At 38.2% G+C, this 17285-nt stretch overlaps 1 pseudogene; it reads right to left on the bottom strand.

The window, feature by feature from the left end:
- Positions 1–7669: 7669 nt before the first annotated feature.
- On the bottom strand, positions 7670–7763 carry LOC130025888 (uncharacterized; annotated as a pseudogene).
- Positions 7764–17285: the final 9522 nt, after the last annotated feature.

Consider the following 17285-nt stretch of genomic DNA (forward strand, 5'->3'; position numbering starts at 1 on the left):
GGAATAAAGAAGGGACCGCTATGACAATGATAGTTGGAAGTGATTACTCAAGGTGAGAACTGAGTCCTGAAAGTAGGTAAAGGAATAAACGTGAGAATCTCTCCCTCTCTCTATTACAATCCATAATGCCCAAAGGATGTGAGAGAGAGAGAGAGAGAGAGAGGTGCCTGCAATAGTGTAGAGACAGCAGGCTGTCAGGTGGTGTTTGGGGTTGGGACAGGGAGTCGTGGGAGAGAAACTGGGGACATTAGCAATGGAACTGTATACTAGTGGAGGTTAGGTGTTAAAATATCCTATGATTGAAACTGAGTCATGAAAAGGTTTGTAATATGTGTCTCCTGCAGATTCAATACAAAAACATGATATTTAGATTCTACCACCATGACTATCCTATGAATTTGCTGAAATTTATTTTTATCACCTTGGCTGGGCTCATTGCATGGAGTCTGTGTGGTAAAACTTTTTCATTTTATGCGGACTGAAGAGACAAAAATCATAGGGTTGGGACTTCTGGTGGAAGGAGAGAAGAGCACAAAACACCCTGTTGATCACACCTCAGCAGGGTCACCTAACTTGCGTGATGACAGAACTCCTTCACTGATTTCTTCTTTTGTAATGTGGAAAAATGAAAAGACTTTGCAGGCTGACAAGGGGATGTCTCCTCCAGTTCTCACTATTTTCATTTCGATCAGAATTGTTTAAAGATTATTTGAAAAATTTGGAGCTTAATGATTTGTTCTCATATATTTCCCCTACATGGTGTCAGTGGGCATTGATCAAGGAAGGCCAACATGAAAAAGTTGAGGTGTATGTCTTAACCACCAATGCCAACACTACTGTAAGTATGGAATCCAAAGTACAATAGTAAAACTTCAAAATGTGTTTGTCAAGGAAATCAGTGGGTATGCAGGGAGAAACGGGTAATTTGTTGGTGGAGGGATGCAGACACTGGTGGTGTGATTAGAATTGGAATATTGTATGACAAATCTCCAATATAAATGACTTTGAAAATCAAAATTGCCTAAATTTAAAAAAAAGGAGAAGTCAACATATGTCTATATTTCAAGAAGGCTTGTCTTGGCAAATTTTGGCAGGGAGACCATAGTTGGTAGAGAGAGGGAGAAAGAAAGTGAGAGTTGACAGGGAAGAGAAGCCTGGATATCATGGAAGAGATGAAAGCTGATCTTAGAAGATTTGGAGCCATCAGAGTTTAGAGAGTTAAATGGTGAGAACATTGCCGTTTAGATACTTAAATAGTGAGATTGGTTTCAGTCATCAGCACTGTATACATAGAAAGAGTTCAAAGACCTCACAGATATTCAGGCTATAATAACTACCAAGGGAAGCGTTTTTTTCCTGAAGCACTATGTAAGGATAATATATTGCCAGGACGAATGATAAGAAGTTGGTTCTCTTTTTCACAGATTAATACATTAGAGATGAAAACTTTTATACAAAGGAATCTATCATCTTGTCCTGTTGCTCCGTTTTCTTGTCATCATTCCATTCTCCCCCATGACCCTACCTAATCAGGGCTATCGACATTTCTCAGCAGTGTCACCACATAGCCTCAGAGCATGTGTTAACTGCAGGTAGCTCACAGCTCTCATGTTTGACTCCATCCAAGCCAGAGCCATCCTTCTGAAACCAAGGATATTTGCTGAAGGCCCGTTCTTCCTTGAAGTGGCAGTCATGGTTTACCTCTTCTTAATCATATTGTTTACAAATTTAGATGTATATGACTATACTAGTGACAGGGATTTTCCAAACTTTGGAAAGCATAAACATTTCCATTTCCCCCACGAATTTTGGGCTAGTTATTTTCTATCCACTGCTAATAATTTGTGATAATTAGGAAACAGAACTGAAGTAAAAACAGGGACATTTGTCAATTTGGTCTCATGACTAATCAGTCTTAGTATAAGTATATATTTCTAGAAAAAAAATGCAGAAGAAAATGAGTTGGTTGCTAGCAAAGAATGCCATACCTCTGCCAAGAAATCCTTTGAAAATAAAAATTCTGACTATGGACTGAACATGATTGCAATTTAATGCCTCTTTTGCAGACCACAACACCCAAAAGGAGAGAGAGAACAAAAGGGAATGCCCTGCCACAGAGGCAGGGTGGGATGGGGGGGATTGGTGTGGGAGGGATACTGGAATACATGGTAGTGGAAAATGGGCACTGGCGGAAGAATGGGCATTTGGTCATTGTATAATCAAAACCCAAGCACAAAAATTTGTAAATGTACAACTGTACATCATGGTGTTTCAGTAATAAAAATTTAAAAAAATAAAATAAAATAAAAATTGTTTCATCTGCCAGAGATCAGCAGATGGGAACCTGAGTGAAGGCAAAAGATTAAATTGGTTGACTTTTATTTTTCCTTGAGTATATTAATTTGATTTTGGAGTCAATTTATATGAGAGTTCATCAAGACACAGAAATTTTTAGCGCTTCTCTTGTTTAAAAGTATAGTGATACACCATATCTCTATCTCACATTATTTTTATTTCTGATAGTTTGACACAAAAGATACGTCATAATCAAAGATAAATGTAAATTATTTAAATACTTTTTTGATTATGTAAAATTACCTTATAGAATTACATTATAGAATTTCATAAAATTTAGGATTATGCAGAATCAACTTGCATGTATCATATTACACTCACTACTGAAAGGCTACTCTCCCATTCACCATTGTTCAGTTTTTCCACTTTGATAACACCTTTCCATCTGGTAAGTAAATAGTCTCATAGTTCTAAAGTTTGTTTTTATTGCTTTGAAAAGATCAAAATTATGTAATTTTCAACATTGGATGAACTAGAGGATATCATGCATGTAAAGTTAGCCTTAAGGAAAGGAACAGATACAGAGAGATTTTTCTCATATGTGGGATGTAAAGACACACAGCAAGTTAGCAACAAATGTTCAAGAGCAATATAAGGGGAGAACTGATCCACACAATTGGGTCAGGGGATTAGGAGGGAGGGATTCTGGGGGATTGGGGGAGAGGGAGGGTTTGTTCTTTGAGAGAATGAGGAGTGTCATGTTGGAATTATGTGTATGAGAAACCATTGTTAATTGAATTATAAATCATAGAATATAAATAATGTTTAGAGGTTTGTCTGTCTCATTTTATTCTTTTAATTTGTTTTCTCCATATTCCACATATGCCAGAATTTGTAGGATGCCTATCTTTCTCTGCCTGGTTTTTGTCACTAAACATAATTTCCTCATGTTATACATTTTATATACAAATAATAAGAAGATTTCACTTCATACAACTGAGTAGTTTTCCATTGCTTTACCATCTTTCATTTTCAAAATTTGTGGTTTAAAAGATACAAATATTGGTTTTAACAATGCTCTGGGGTTTTAAAAGTTTTAGTTTAGTGAAACAAAATATATTTTATTGAATAACCCTTAGAAACTTGTGAAACAGTTGTAGGGTGGAATGGAATATATGTTCAAGCGAGAACAGTCATTTAACAAAACAAGCAAAGAGAGATATAGAGAAAGGAAGCACGGTATTTCTTCAAGGGAGAACACAAGCTTGAGGAACAAGCCCACTCTGGTAGTTTAGGAATAAGAACTTGGATTGGTATGAACTTAACTTGTGCACTTTAGGGGAGAACCTGAGTGAAACTATTATAAGTACGTTCAGGATCATGATACACTGGAGTCTGCACTTGGAGTGAGGAGGGTAGAGAGTTCTTTGGGGAGACCGGACTATAGAGAACAGTAATATTATAACATTAATGATATTATCTTACCGTGGGATTCCAAAAAAATCTGTAACAGTGGCGTCAGAAATGATAACATTCTTAGGTATTTGGGTTTCCTGTGGAAACAACGGAAAGCTGAGTTTATGCTCTGGATGCCTCCGCCTGAAACAAGGTCAACAAGTCATGAATGAAAAATTTCAAGTTAAATGGATCAAGGATTCTGATCCCAGTGGAAGGCTAGCTTTCGGTAGACAATTTCTACTGATGGCCTGATGTAGGTTCGGATCCTGGGATACGTAACAGAGAGGAGGTAGTGACAGGTATCCTCAGAAGTGAAGCATCTGAGACAGAATTCATTCATGCCAACTTATGGGTTATCAATGTTTGCTCATGGCTGCTACCATTATAATATGCCATTCAATGGTTCTGTGGTTTCAATTCACTGTGTCAATGTAAAGATGAAGTTTCCAAATGGAAGGTAAAAATCTGAGGCACTCAAGATGATGAATTATGGGGAGGGGGGCAGCTGGAGCTATAGTACAGCAGATAGGGCATTTGCCTTGCACACGGCATACCCAGGTTAGATTCCCAGCATCCTGTATTGTCCCCCCAAGCACCGTGAGGAGTAATTCCTGAGTGCAGAGCCAGGAGTAACCACTGTGCATCGCCACGTGTGACCCAAAAACGCAAAGAATGATGATCGGGGATTAATCCTTAGCATTGCAAACGGCATTATTTTTTAATTTTTAATTTTTTTTGTTTCTTGCTTCCTTGCTTCCTTGCTTGCTTTTTTGTTTTTTGGGTCGCACCTTGCTATGTATAGGGATTATTTTTTATTTTTAAAAAAACTTATAATTTTACCTTTTTACCTGTGGTTTAAAAGTAAATCTAAAATATTTTAGAGTAAATATATGTGAAGAAGAATAAAATTCACGGGAACTATTTAGTGTTCTTAATGATACAGGAGTCAGAATTTTGAGGTTAATTGTATGGGTATTGCATAAATAATTTTTCCCCATTATGTGGACTTTCTTTCGATCATGGTCACCATTTTTCTGAGTTGCAGAAACTTCTTAGTTTAATGTAGTCTCATTTGTTTATCTTCACTTCCTCTTCCTTGGTCAGTGGTGTTTCATTCTAGAACTTTCCCTTAGCTTTAATGTCATGAACGGATCTTCCCACATTTTTCTCCATATATCTTAAGAATTCAGGTATGATAGTGAGGTCATTAATACATTATATTCTGAGTTTGTGCCTGGCACTATAAAGAGGTCTGAGTTCATTTTTTTTTGCATATTGCTGTCCAGTTTTCCCAGCACCAGTTGCTGAAGAGACTTCCTAGCTCAACTTCATATTTCTTGAGCCTTTAAGAAAGATTAGGTAATAATAATCTGAGGGCCAGCGTCAGGATATTTGACTATATTCCATTGATCTTAGGCCTGTCTTTATCTGAATATCATGGTATTTTGATTACTAAAACTTTGTAGTAGGGTTTGTAGTTGGGAAAGGTGTTCCCTTCTTCTTTTTACCAAAGATTGCTTTAGATCTTCATGGGAGTTTATGGTTTTGTATGAGTTTCAAGAGTGTTTAATCTATTTCTCTGAAAAACGTTATGGGTATCCTTATAGAAAGTGCATCAAATCTTTATAGAGCTTTGGGGTGTATTGCCATTTTGACAGTGTTAAACCTCTCAATCCATGAGCATGGGATGAGATTCCATTTCCTCATAATACTCTCTTATTTCGTGAAGTAGTGTTTTGTAGGTTTTTTTTTTTTGGTAAAGTTCCTTAACCTTTTTATTTGATTCTATTATACTCTATTTTCTGAGGTATTATTGTGAATGGGATTGTTTTTCTCTATCTCTTTTTTCTCTTTCATTAATAATATATGGGAAAGCCATGTAGTACCAGATATTGATTTTGTAATATGCTACTTTTCTAAACAAATCTGTTGTTCCCAAGAGCTTTTTTGTAGATTCTTTGGGATTTTATAAGTATAGTATCATGTCATCTCCAAATAGTAAAAGCTTGAGTTCTTCCTTTTTTAAATGGATGCCCTTGATATCTTTTTTTTTTTTTACCGAAATCATATGGGAAGTACTTTAAGTACTATGTTGAATAGGAGTGGTGAGAGTGGGTAACTTGTTTTGTGCCTGATTGTATTCTGGGATTCTAGTTCATTGATCTCTGTTCCAAGCCTTTGGTTTTTCCCCCTTGAGAATAATGCTTGCTGTGGGTTTGTGGCAATTTGCTTTGACTAGATTGAGGAAAGTACTTTCAACTCCAATTTTGTTGAGAGTTTTTTTATCATGAATGGGTGCTGGATCTTATCAAATGTTTTATCTACATCTATTGATATGATCATATGACTTTTATCTTTATTTTATTGAGATGGTGTATTCTGTTGATTGACTAGAGAATGTTAAGTCATCCTTGCATCCCCAAGATAAAACTACTTGGTCATAGTGTGTGATCTTTTGTTGAGTTTCTGGATTCTCTTTGCTGGTGTTTTCTTGAAAATCTTTGTATCTGTATTCATCAAGGAAATAGGTTTGTAATTTTCTTTTTTTGTGGTATCTCTATCGATTTGAGTATTAGGGTGATCATTGCCTCATAAAAACTATTTGGGAGAATTTCTGTTTCTTCAATTTCCTGGAAAATCTTAAAAATGTTGGAAGCAGTTCCTCTTTAAAGGTTTGAAGTAGTTCACTATTGAATCCATCTGGGCCATGGATTCTGTTTGCAGGTATACTTTTGACCATCATTTCATTTTCCTTGTTAGTGATAGGTTCAAGTATTCCAAATCTTCTTGGTTCAGCCTTGGGAGGTAATTGGAATCCAATAATTTATCAATTTTTTTCAAGATTCTCTCATTTCGTGCTGCAAAGATTCTCAAAATAATCTCTGATGATCCTATGGATTTCTGTACTTTCTATTAGGATACCCCCCTTTGCATTTCTGATTCGATTTATTAGAATTCTTTCTCTTTGTTTCATTGAGAGGCTTCTCATGGTTTATTGATCTTATTTATTTTCTCAAAGAACCAGCTTTTGCTTTTATTGGTCTTTTGGATTGTATTTTGGGATTCTAGCTCATTGATGTCTGGTACAAGTTTTATTATTTCCTTCCTCCAGCCTAGTTTGGACTACTTTTCTTGGTCATTTTCCAAAATCTTGAGCTCTAATTTATTCATGTAGGCCCTTTCTTTCTTCCTGATGAATTCTGGCAGATCTATAATCTTTCCTCTTAACACTGCTTTTGCTGTGTCCCACAATTTCTGGTAGCTCGTGTCCTCATTCTCATTAGTTTCTGGAAACTTTTTATTTTCTCTTTGATTTCTTCTCTAAGCCAACGGTTGTTCATTACTTCCCTTAAAGAAAATATTTCCTTGCTGAGATTCAGTCTGTTTGATCTATCGAGAAGTGACAAAGAAGTGTTGAAATCTCCTTCTAGTATTGTGTTGCTATCAATGTTTTTCTATAAATCAATTAGAAGTTGTTTTTAAGTATTTTGCTGGTCTGTCATTAGGATCATATACATTGAGGAGGGTGAGTTCTTTCTGATGTACATATCCCATGATCATTAAGAAATGACCTTCACTGTCTCTGATAACCTTTAGCATGAAATCCATGTGGTCTGATACTAGTATGGCGACTCCAGCTTTGTGGAGGTCATATTTTCTTGAAAACTTGTTTCCCAGACTTTTACTTTTAGCCCATGGGTGCTTTGATTGTTCAGACGTGTTTCTTGCAGGCAGCAGAATGTTGGTTTCAGTTTTCTAATTCATCTTCCCATTCTGTGCCTCTGAATTGGCACATTTAGTCCATTGACATTGAGAGAGATTGTTGTGATGGGGATTTGTGCTCTCTTTATGTAGAATTTTTGTACTTGTGGGGTTTTTCTTAGCTTAAAGTAGACCTGTTCATTCTTCTTGCAACAAAAATATGGAATGCTTTACAAGTTTGTATATCATCTCTGTGCAAGGACTATGCTCATCATTTTATCATTTCAATTTTAGTAAATGTGTTAAACTTAGTAGGAGTTAATTTTTCCATATTTTTCTCTTCTTATTACTTTGAGTGTTGTCCTTCCTCACTCCTATGGCAGACAATGATTCCTAATCAAGGAATGTATTTCAAAGCAGCATGAATAAATAGATTTAGAAATTTAATGTCCCAGAAAGAAAAACATGGTTTTTACCATATTATCTTTTACCATACCCTAGGCATCAGTTTTACAAAATCATTCTTTTGGAAGATGGTATATGAGGTTGTTTAATGTCGTTCCCTGAAACCTTAATTAAGACCATTAAACTAGAGCCTTTTGCTGTTCTCACCTCAGTCCCCTGTACATCTCCAGGAAAAGGTGGATGGTGTTGTCTGCACTTTGACCACCTTGAATGTATGTAGGATTTTTCTCCTGAAGGATGAGGTGAGAAGCATATTGATGATTTCATTCCACCTTATTACAAGTTCAACTTGAAAGGAAGGTGAGAATCATGTGGCTCCTATAAAGGACAGAACAAAGGGTCTCAGTGAAGTTTAATGGCCAACTCACATTAACAACATAAATGACTCATAGTAACCTGTGTGCATCTTTCTGTATAGTGAGTTTCATATCTACTGATAGTGATTCTCAGTAATGACACATGGTCAAAACGATCTGTAATTAAAAATCTAGTTCTCTGAGCAGAGTGGGGTCTCTGACGTGATTGAACAAGTGTGTAGTAATTTATTACTAAGCACATAAGTATTTTCAATGATGTGTACTTTTCGATCGAAAATTAATTCCAAATATGTCTAAAACAACAGTCTCCTGACCTCGCACCTGGGTTTTCTCACTGGGGCCCCTTGGAGGTGGCTGCGTGAGATTCCCTCACCGCCCTGAGCAGAGCCTCGGCAGCTGAAGACCTCTGCAACCAGCCATAGGTACGCTTAAGACCACTATTCCCAAGCTTGAAGGAGCCTCATGCATGAAGGAACTGGAAGAGGAACCCAAATGTGCGGGACCGGGGGATGAGATCTCCATGGCTGCTCAGATCAAGACTGTGCCCCCTCCTTCCAGATCCCCCATCTCCTAGTAATTAAGTGTTACAACCACGAACTACCCCTGGATCCATGTAATGCCATCAATAGCCAACATCCAGAGACTGGATCTTATTTAGAAGACAGCAACTCTGATTGTCCAGTTCTCACTCTCAGAGAACCTGGTAGTCTTCTGCGAGTATCTTGCCCGCATGGTGGAGTCTTTGTTTCTGGTCACTGTTTCTTTTGAGGTATAGAAGCTGCTTAATTTAAGATAGTTCCCTTTGTTTATCTCTGTTTCCAGTTGCTTGGCAAGTGGCGTGTTGTATTTGAAGATACCTTTAGCTTCAATGTCGTGGAAGGATTTGCCGACCTTGTCATCACTATACCTGAGGGATTCTGGTGTGATGTTGAGGACTTTGACCTATTTTTATCTGACTTTTGTGCATGGTGTTTGGTAGAGGTCTGAGCCATTTTTTTTTTGCATGTAGCTGTCCAGTTTTTTCTGCATAGTTTGTTAAAGAGGACTCTCTTGCTCCACTACACATTTCTTGATCCCTTATCAAAGATTAGATGATTATATATTTGAGGGTGTGTGTCAGTATATTCAATCCTTTTCCATTGGTCTGCAGCTGAGCCTTTGTTTCAGTCCCATGCTGTTCTCATTATTATCGTTTTTAGTAGAGTTTGAGGTTGGGGAAGGTGATGCCTCCATCGTCTTTTCCCCAAGAATTGCTTTAGCTATTCGTGTGCGTTTGTTGTTCCATGTGAATTTCAGGAGTGCTTGATCAATTTCCTTGAAGAATGTCATGAGAATCTTTATAGGGATCAAGTTGAATTTTTACAATGCTTCTTGGAGAATTGCCATTTTGACAATATTAATTCTCCCATTCCATAAGCAGTATATATGTTTCCGTTTCCTCCTGTCCTTTGTTATTTCCTGTTGTGTAGGTCCTTTACCTCCTTAGTTAAGCTGATTCCAAGGTTCTTGATTTTCTGAGGCACGATTGTGAATGGGATTGCTTTTTCATGTCACTTTCTTCTCTCTCATTACTTGCATATAAAAAAGCCATAGACTTTTGGGTATTGAGTTTATAGCCTGCAATTTTACTATAAAAGTCTATTGCCTCTAGGAGTTTTTTCGTAGAGATTTTAGTATTCTCTAAATATAGTATGATATCTTTTGTGAATAGTGAGAGACTATTTCTACCTTTCATACATGAAAAACCCTTAATATCTTTTTCTTATCTATTGTCTATTCCAAGTACTTCCAGTACTACATTGAAGAGAAGTGCCAAAATGAATTTTTACTTAGCACATTCTGTCTCTAAATTTCTATGCTAAGAACGGTGGAAGAAACAGTGATATCTTAGTAATTTACAAGAAAATTATGAAGATAGATAATTTAAAAGAATTTCTTTGTATGAATTTCCAAAATGTGTAGCTTTTATTAAATATATTAAAAATAAATCGTAGGTCTTGATTATACCATGAAGATTATTTTCCTGTTAGAAGTTACCCTTCTAAAATGCAAGAAAGAGACACATTTTGAAAATGTTGGTTATTTGTTCATTCATTCAATGAATATTTGTTAGTCTGGTTGTGCAGTGCCTGCAGGAAGTCAACCTGTACCCTCAGGTGAGTACATCAACAGTCTGATGGTGTCTTCATGCTTCCCGATAACCTCAAATGGCAACTGTGCCTCTGGCTGGCTCCCAACAACTCAGGACTACGTTTCTCCAGAAATTAAACTCCCGAAAGATATGTGGGAGCCATGTTAACAAACCAACCCTGGCTCAGCTATACAAGCTAATGCATTGGTCTTGTTTCAGAGACCCATAGACAAATCTGGAAGATGTCAACAGCCACAGTTAACCTTGGAACTGCAAAAGGCTGAAGACACTAGGGTAAATCGGAGGGAGGCAGGTTAGTTTGGTGCCCACCCAACCAGAACCCAGTGCAGCCACTTTCTCCAACAATACAAAATCGCCACCATGCCCTCCTCTGGTTTCCACCGTCTCAGGATGGCTCTCACTGAAACATAACAGCTGAAAATTCGGATATGTGTGTTTTGTGACTGAAATCTGCAGGCTTTCTCTGGGCAGGATGGGCATCCCACACCCACTGCCCTGTACTTATGGAAGCCTCAGCAGTCATTTCCATACCTCAAAGCTACTCCAACCTTACCTTCCTGATAAAAATGCTAAATTCCAACAAACATGATGACCTCTTAGTACCTGTATGAGACCCTTAATGCACAAAATAAATAGGAGACAGAGAGAAAGAATTAAAGATCCTGCCATAGAGACAGGCTGGGGGTGGGGGTAGTTTGTTGGGGGGTGGTTTTAGGGAACCAGGAATATTGGTTTTGGGAAATGTACACTAGAGGATGGATGGAAGTTTGATCGTTGTTTGACTGGAAGCAAATTATGAATAGATTTGTAACGGTCTATATCACAGATATTCAATAAAACATTAAAAATACTGATGGAACTTTAAAACCCAGCATAACTATTGCTGTGTTCTCTGTAGGAAAAAAATGTTACTCACCTGTGTGCCAATAGCTTGTTGAAAGCTAAACCCAAAGATATATCAATGACTGTCTTTGGAATGAATACTGTAATTGCAGCTATGTTATGTTTTAGAATCAGTTCGTGGACAAGACGTCAAGAGGAGCAGTGGCAAAGTGCATCAATGTTGAATGGATAATGTTTCAGGAGCTTGCAAGGGAGATGGGAAGATTTGGCATGAGAAAAGGGAAGAAACAGAAGAGTGAAGTACTAATAAGTATCATGAGAAAAATACAAGGGAGGACATTTCCTGGCAAGTGTCACACTCTATTGAGCTTTTGGTGAGGATAAGTATTAGAAAGTATCTTTCCCATTTAGTGGTAAAAAGGTTACTTTGATGGGTATATTTAAAATTTACTTTATCGATTAGAATCACTAAGAGATACACAGTTACAAAGTTGCTCATAATTGAGTTTCAGTCATCTAATGTTCTAGAAACTTTCCAGTATATTGGGACATTTTTGAAGGAATATCCCTGGTGCGAAGACTAGGGCAACTAAATCTTAACACATTTCACCAAATATATGATCTGTACTCACATGATTTACACTGTCTCCCCTGCTCTTTGATTTATGTTTTCATGCAATATTTCCTTGTGAACCTCACCTCAAGTGAGGCTCCCTATTTAAGACAAGTACATGTTTCTGGGGCATTACGTATTATTTGGTTGCTGGGAGAGTCTGTAAAGCAATGCTCAGGAGGTATGCGGGCCCTACAGACAATTCTCAGAAAACGTGGCCATGGTGCTTGGGGTCCTCCGAGGCTATACAGCCTTTGATACTCTGGCAATCATGTGGTGCTGGGAGTCAAATTGAGTGCATGTGAGACAAGTTCCATAAGCACTACACTATCTCCTGCAGCCATGGGTATTAGATTTATGTCAGCATTCTGAGGTCCTCCCTTTTGTCAGAAAGCAGAGACTTGTGCAGGAGAAAGTGGAAGAGACTTTAGGGTTTAGCTAGGTTGACTGAGTGGCTGGTGATACCATTAAGATTGGAACATAAAGTAAAAATAAAACAAGAGCCCCGTGCCTTTTCCTGCTGAACTCGACATCCTCCACAGGGGGACACCTGCGGGGAACACCTGCAGCAGCTCCTTGGGACTGTCCATCACCTAATCAGCCCCTCCCCTCCCGGTGGGTAGGGGGAGTACAAGCCAGGTTCACCACTCCTCACCCCCAGTCCCCCGCGTTTTCCTGCAGAACTGGACACCCTCCAGAAGGGGACACCTGAGGCAGCTCCATGGGATTTTCCATCGCTCCTCCTACATTCCAGGATCCTGGGTGGGAGTGACCCTGGGATGGGCCAGGGGCGTGGCCACCATATAGGGAGTGTGTCCTCCCAGAAGTGGGCGTGGCCTTCTCCTGGGTGGCCAGCCGCAGTTATATTTCCCAATCTGGGCACTCAGGACTTTCATCTCTCACTTTGTCGCCTAATACCGACTAAAAATTTCTGACCACCTCTACTAGAATACAACAACATTCCACTCGCCTACTCCATTTATAACAAAATACCTGTATGAAATATGCTGTACAAGCTCAAAACTAAAAAGTACTCCTCCAAAGCGCAAATCTCCACCACAAGGAGAATATGAAGAAAAGAAACATCATCAATCGAGGTTGTCCACAATTGCGCTCTCATTGATAAAGAATTCCAGGATAAAATGCAGAGGGTGTTCAAGGATCTACTCAAAGAATCAATGGAAGAGATATCCAATGACTAAAATAAGAAATGAAAGAAACAAAAGAACAGAGATCCAAGAATATACAGGAAGAAAAGAGAACAGAATTTTAAAAAGCTACAAAAAGAAGAGTCACAAATAAAGGATTCAGTGGATGAAATTAAAAAGTCAGTAAGTGCCCTTAGCAATAGGATAAGTGCAGCTGAAGAGAGGATCAGCGAGCTTGAAGATGAGCAACAGAACTCCCACTGGGAAGAACAAGCAATAGGAAAAGACCTCAAAATGGCTCTAAGGAGAATCAGAGACCAAGGGGATGACGCCAAGAGGAAGAACATTAGAATCATTGGAGTACCAGAAGGACAGGGAAACAACCCCAATGAAAAAGCTAGAGTAAAAGAAACCATTGCTGAAAAGTTCCCAGAGTTAAGGAAAGCAGACATCCAGATCCAAGGAGCCAGAAGGGTACCAGCTAAAGGAGACCCCAGAAAAAACACTCCAAGCATATCATAGTAAGAACGATGGATGCTGTGGACAGAGACACAATATTACAAGCAGCAAGGTCAAAGAAGGAAATTACATACAAAGGAGCACCCCTTAGATTCACAGCACACCTGTCAGTGGAAACCCTCCAAACCCGAAGGCAATGGTTGTATATAGTGAAAAAATTCAAAGAAATGAACGCCTCACCGAGAATACTCTATCCAGCTAAACTCTAACTCAAATTCGATGGGAACGATACACCACTTTTTAGATAAACACAAGCTCAGGAACTTCATACACTCGAAACCAAATCTAAAAGAAGAAGTAAAGGGGCTCCTGTAAGATAAGAAGGAAAACACGTGTACATCAACTCCAAAAGGAAGATGGCAAAAAACCCCATGACAATAATCTCCCTTAATGTCAATGGTCTAAATGCACCTACCAAGAGACACAGAGTGGCAAAATGGATTCAGGAACTGAAACCAGCATTCTGCTGTCTACAAGAAACTCATCTGAACAATCAGAGCAAACACAGACTCAAAGTGAAAGGATGGAAAACAATCCTGCAAGCAAACAGCTCCCTGACAAAAGCTGGGATGGCCATACTTATATCCGACAACATTAATTTCAGGCTGAAAAAGATTAGAAGGGACAGCGAAAGCCACTTTCTCTTCATCAAGGGATACATTCCACAGGAAGAAATGATACTCTTAAATGTATAAGTACCTAATGAAGGAACAGCTAGATACTTAAAACAACTGCTAACAGATTTTAAAGAGGAGAGTGCTAGCAACACAATAGTAGATGAAGACTTCAACAACACCTTATCACCTCTGGATAGATCAACAAGAACAAAACTCAGCAAGGAAACATTGGCTTTGAATGAAGAAATAGAAGAGAAAGGACTTATAGAACTATACAGGGCTTTACACACCCCAAAGAAAGAATACACATTCTTCTCCAGTGCGCATGGAACATTTTCCAAAATAGACTATGTGCTAGGCCATAGAATCAGGAAGATACAAAGAGTATCAACAATCTTTTCAGACCATGATGCAGTGAGTATAGATGTGAATCACACACAGACACGGACAACCAAATAGAACACCTGGAAACTAAACAAGTCACTGCTGAACAATGTGTGGGTCAGGAAGGACGTCAAGGAAGAAATCAAATGATACCTGGAAACAAATGAGAATGAAGACACGAACTACCAGAAATTATGGGAGGCAGCTAAATTCCTATTAAGGGGAAAATTCATAGCTCTGCAAGCATATCTACGGACGAAAGAAAAGATGCACATAAGCAACTTATTTCACAGCTCAAGTTCTTATAAAAGGATCAAGAAAAGGAGCCTACATCGGGCAGAAGGAAAGAGATCTAAAACTTAGAGCAGAAATCAACAACATGGAAACCTAAGAAACAATCCGAAAGATCAATGAAACCAAGAGATGGTTCTTTGAGAAAATAAACAAGGTAGATAAACCACTAGCAACACTCACAAAGAAACAGAGAGAGAAAACACTAATGAACCAAATCAGAAATAAAAATGGAGATATCACAATGGAAACCAAAGAAATTCAAAAGATCATCAGAGACTACTTTGAAAGTCTGTATGCCAAGAAAAAAGAGAAGTTAGAAGAAATGGATAACTTCCTGGATTACTATAATCTCCCAGAGATGAGTCAAGAAGATATAAAATACCGGAATAGACCTAGTCACATAAATGAAATTGAAACTGTAATCAAAATTCTTCCCAAAAACAAAAGCCCAGGTCCAGATGGATTCACTACCGAATTTTTCCAAACATTTAAAGAGGATCTACTGCCCGTCCTTCTCAAACTTTTCCAGGAAATTGAAAAAACAGAAACTCTCCCAAACAGTTTCTAAGAAGCCCATCTCTCTCTAATACCAAATGGAAACAAAGACACCATGAGAGAAGAAAACTACAGGCCGATATCACTGATGAACCCGTATGAGAAGATTCTGAACAAAATACTAGCAAATAGAATTCAACAACTCATCAAAAAGATCATACACCATGACCAAGTGGGATTCATCCCGGGGATGCAAGGATGGTTTAACATTCGGAAATCAATCAACATAATCCATCATATCAACAAAAGAAAAGATAAAAATCATATGATCATATCAATAGATGTAGAGAAAGCAATTGACAAGATCCAGCATCCGTTTATTATGAAAACCCTCGCCAAATTGGGGATAGAGGGGACTTACCCCAATATAATTAAAGCCAGCTAGCACAAGCATACAGCAAGCATCATCCTCAATGGGGAAAATCTGAGAGCGTTCCGCCTAAGATCAGGAACGAGATAAGGATTCCGACTCTTTCAACTGGTGTTGAACATAGTACTAGAAATACTAGCAATAGCAATTAGGCAAGCAAAAGAGATTAAGGCCATCCAAATAGTTAAGGAAGAAATCAAGCTCTCACTATTCGCAAATGATATGATACTATATTAAAGAACCATAAAACCTCTACCAAGAAACTCCTAGAAATAATGCACTGGAGAGTAAAGTTAAAGGTATAAAATAAATACCTAAAAGTCCATGACTTTACTATACACAAATAGTGAGAGAGAAGAAAATGACAAGATGAAAACAATCCCATTCACAATTGTGTGCCAGAAAATCAACTACCTAGCAATTAATTTAACTAAGCAAGTAAAGGAACTGTACAAAGAAAACTACAAAACGCTGCTTCTTGAAATAAAAGAGGACGCGAGGAAATGGAAAAATATCCCCTGTTCATGGATCTGGATAATTAATATTGTCAAAATGGCAATACATCCAATAGCACTGTACAAATTCAATGTGATCCCTATTAGGATACGCATAACATTCTTCAAAGAATTGGAGCAAACACTCCTGAAATTTATATGGAACAATAAACCCCCACGATGAGCTAAAGCAATTCTTGCGAAAAAGAAAATGGGAGGAATTAACCTCCCGAACCGCAAACTTTACTAAAAGTAGTAATAATTAAAAAAGCATGATACTTGCTACATGCATAGCATACTTTTTCTTAGATTTTTTGATTTTTCTAGGATATATTGATCATCTTTTTAAAAAATTCTTTTTATTAGTGAAACACCATGAGGTACAGTTGTAGACTTACAATTTTTTGTGCTTGGGTTTGATTATACAATGATCAGATACCCATCCCTCCACCAGTGCCCAATTTCCACCACCATGGATAATATCCCCCCCACCCCCATACCCCGATCCCCCCTGCCTCTGTGGCAGGGCAATCCCCTGTGTTCTCTCTCTCCTTTTGAATGTAGTGGTCTGCAAAAGAGGCATTGAGTGGCACACATGTTCAGTCCATAGTCCACTTTCGACATGCATCTCCCCTCCTGGGAGGATCCTCCAAACACCCTTTATTTGGTGTTCTCTTCTCTATCTGAGCTGCCCTTTCCTCTAGAATGCCCAACTGGCCACTAAGCTATGGAGTAATCCTCCTGATGCTGATCTCAGCTATTCTTGGGTATTAATCTCATATTTTGTTACTTTATATCCCCCAGATGTATGCAAACTTTCTATGTCTATCCCTCTTTCTGACTCATTTCGCTTAGCATGATACTTTGCATGTTGTACCCCATTTATGTAAACTTCATGACTTCATCTTTTCTAAGAGCTACATAGTACTCCAATGTGTAGATGTGCCAAAGTTTCTTTAACCAGTCATATGTTCTTGGGCATTCAGGTTTCTTCCAGTTTCTGGCTATTGTAAAGAGTGCTGCAATGAACAAACAAGTGCAGATATCACTTCGACTATA

This window comes from Sorex fumeus, unplaced genomic scaffold, assembly GCF_029834395.1.
Source record: "Sorex fumeus unplaced genomic scaffold, SorFum_2.1 ptg000032l, whole genome shotgun sequence".
Taxonomy (NCBI): domain Eukaryota; kingdom Metazoa; phylum Chordata; class Mammalia; order Eulipotyphla; family Soricidae; genus Sorex; species Sorex fumeus.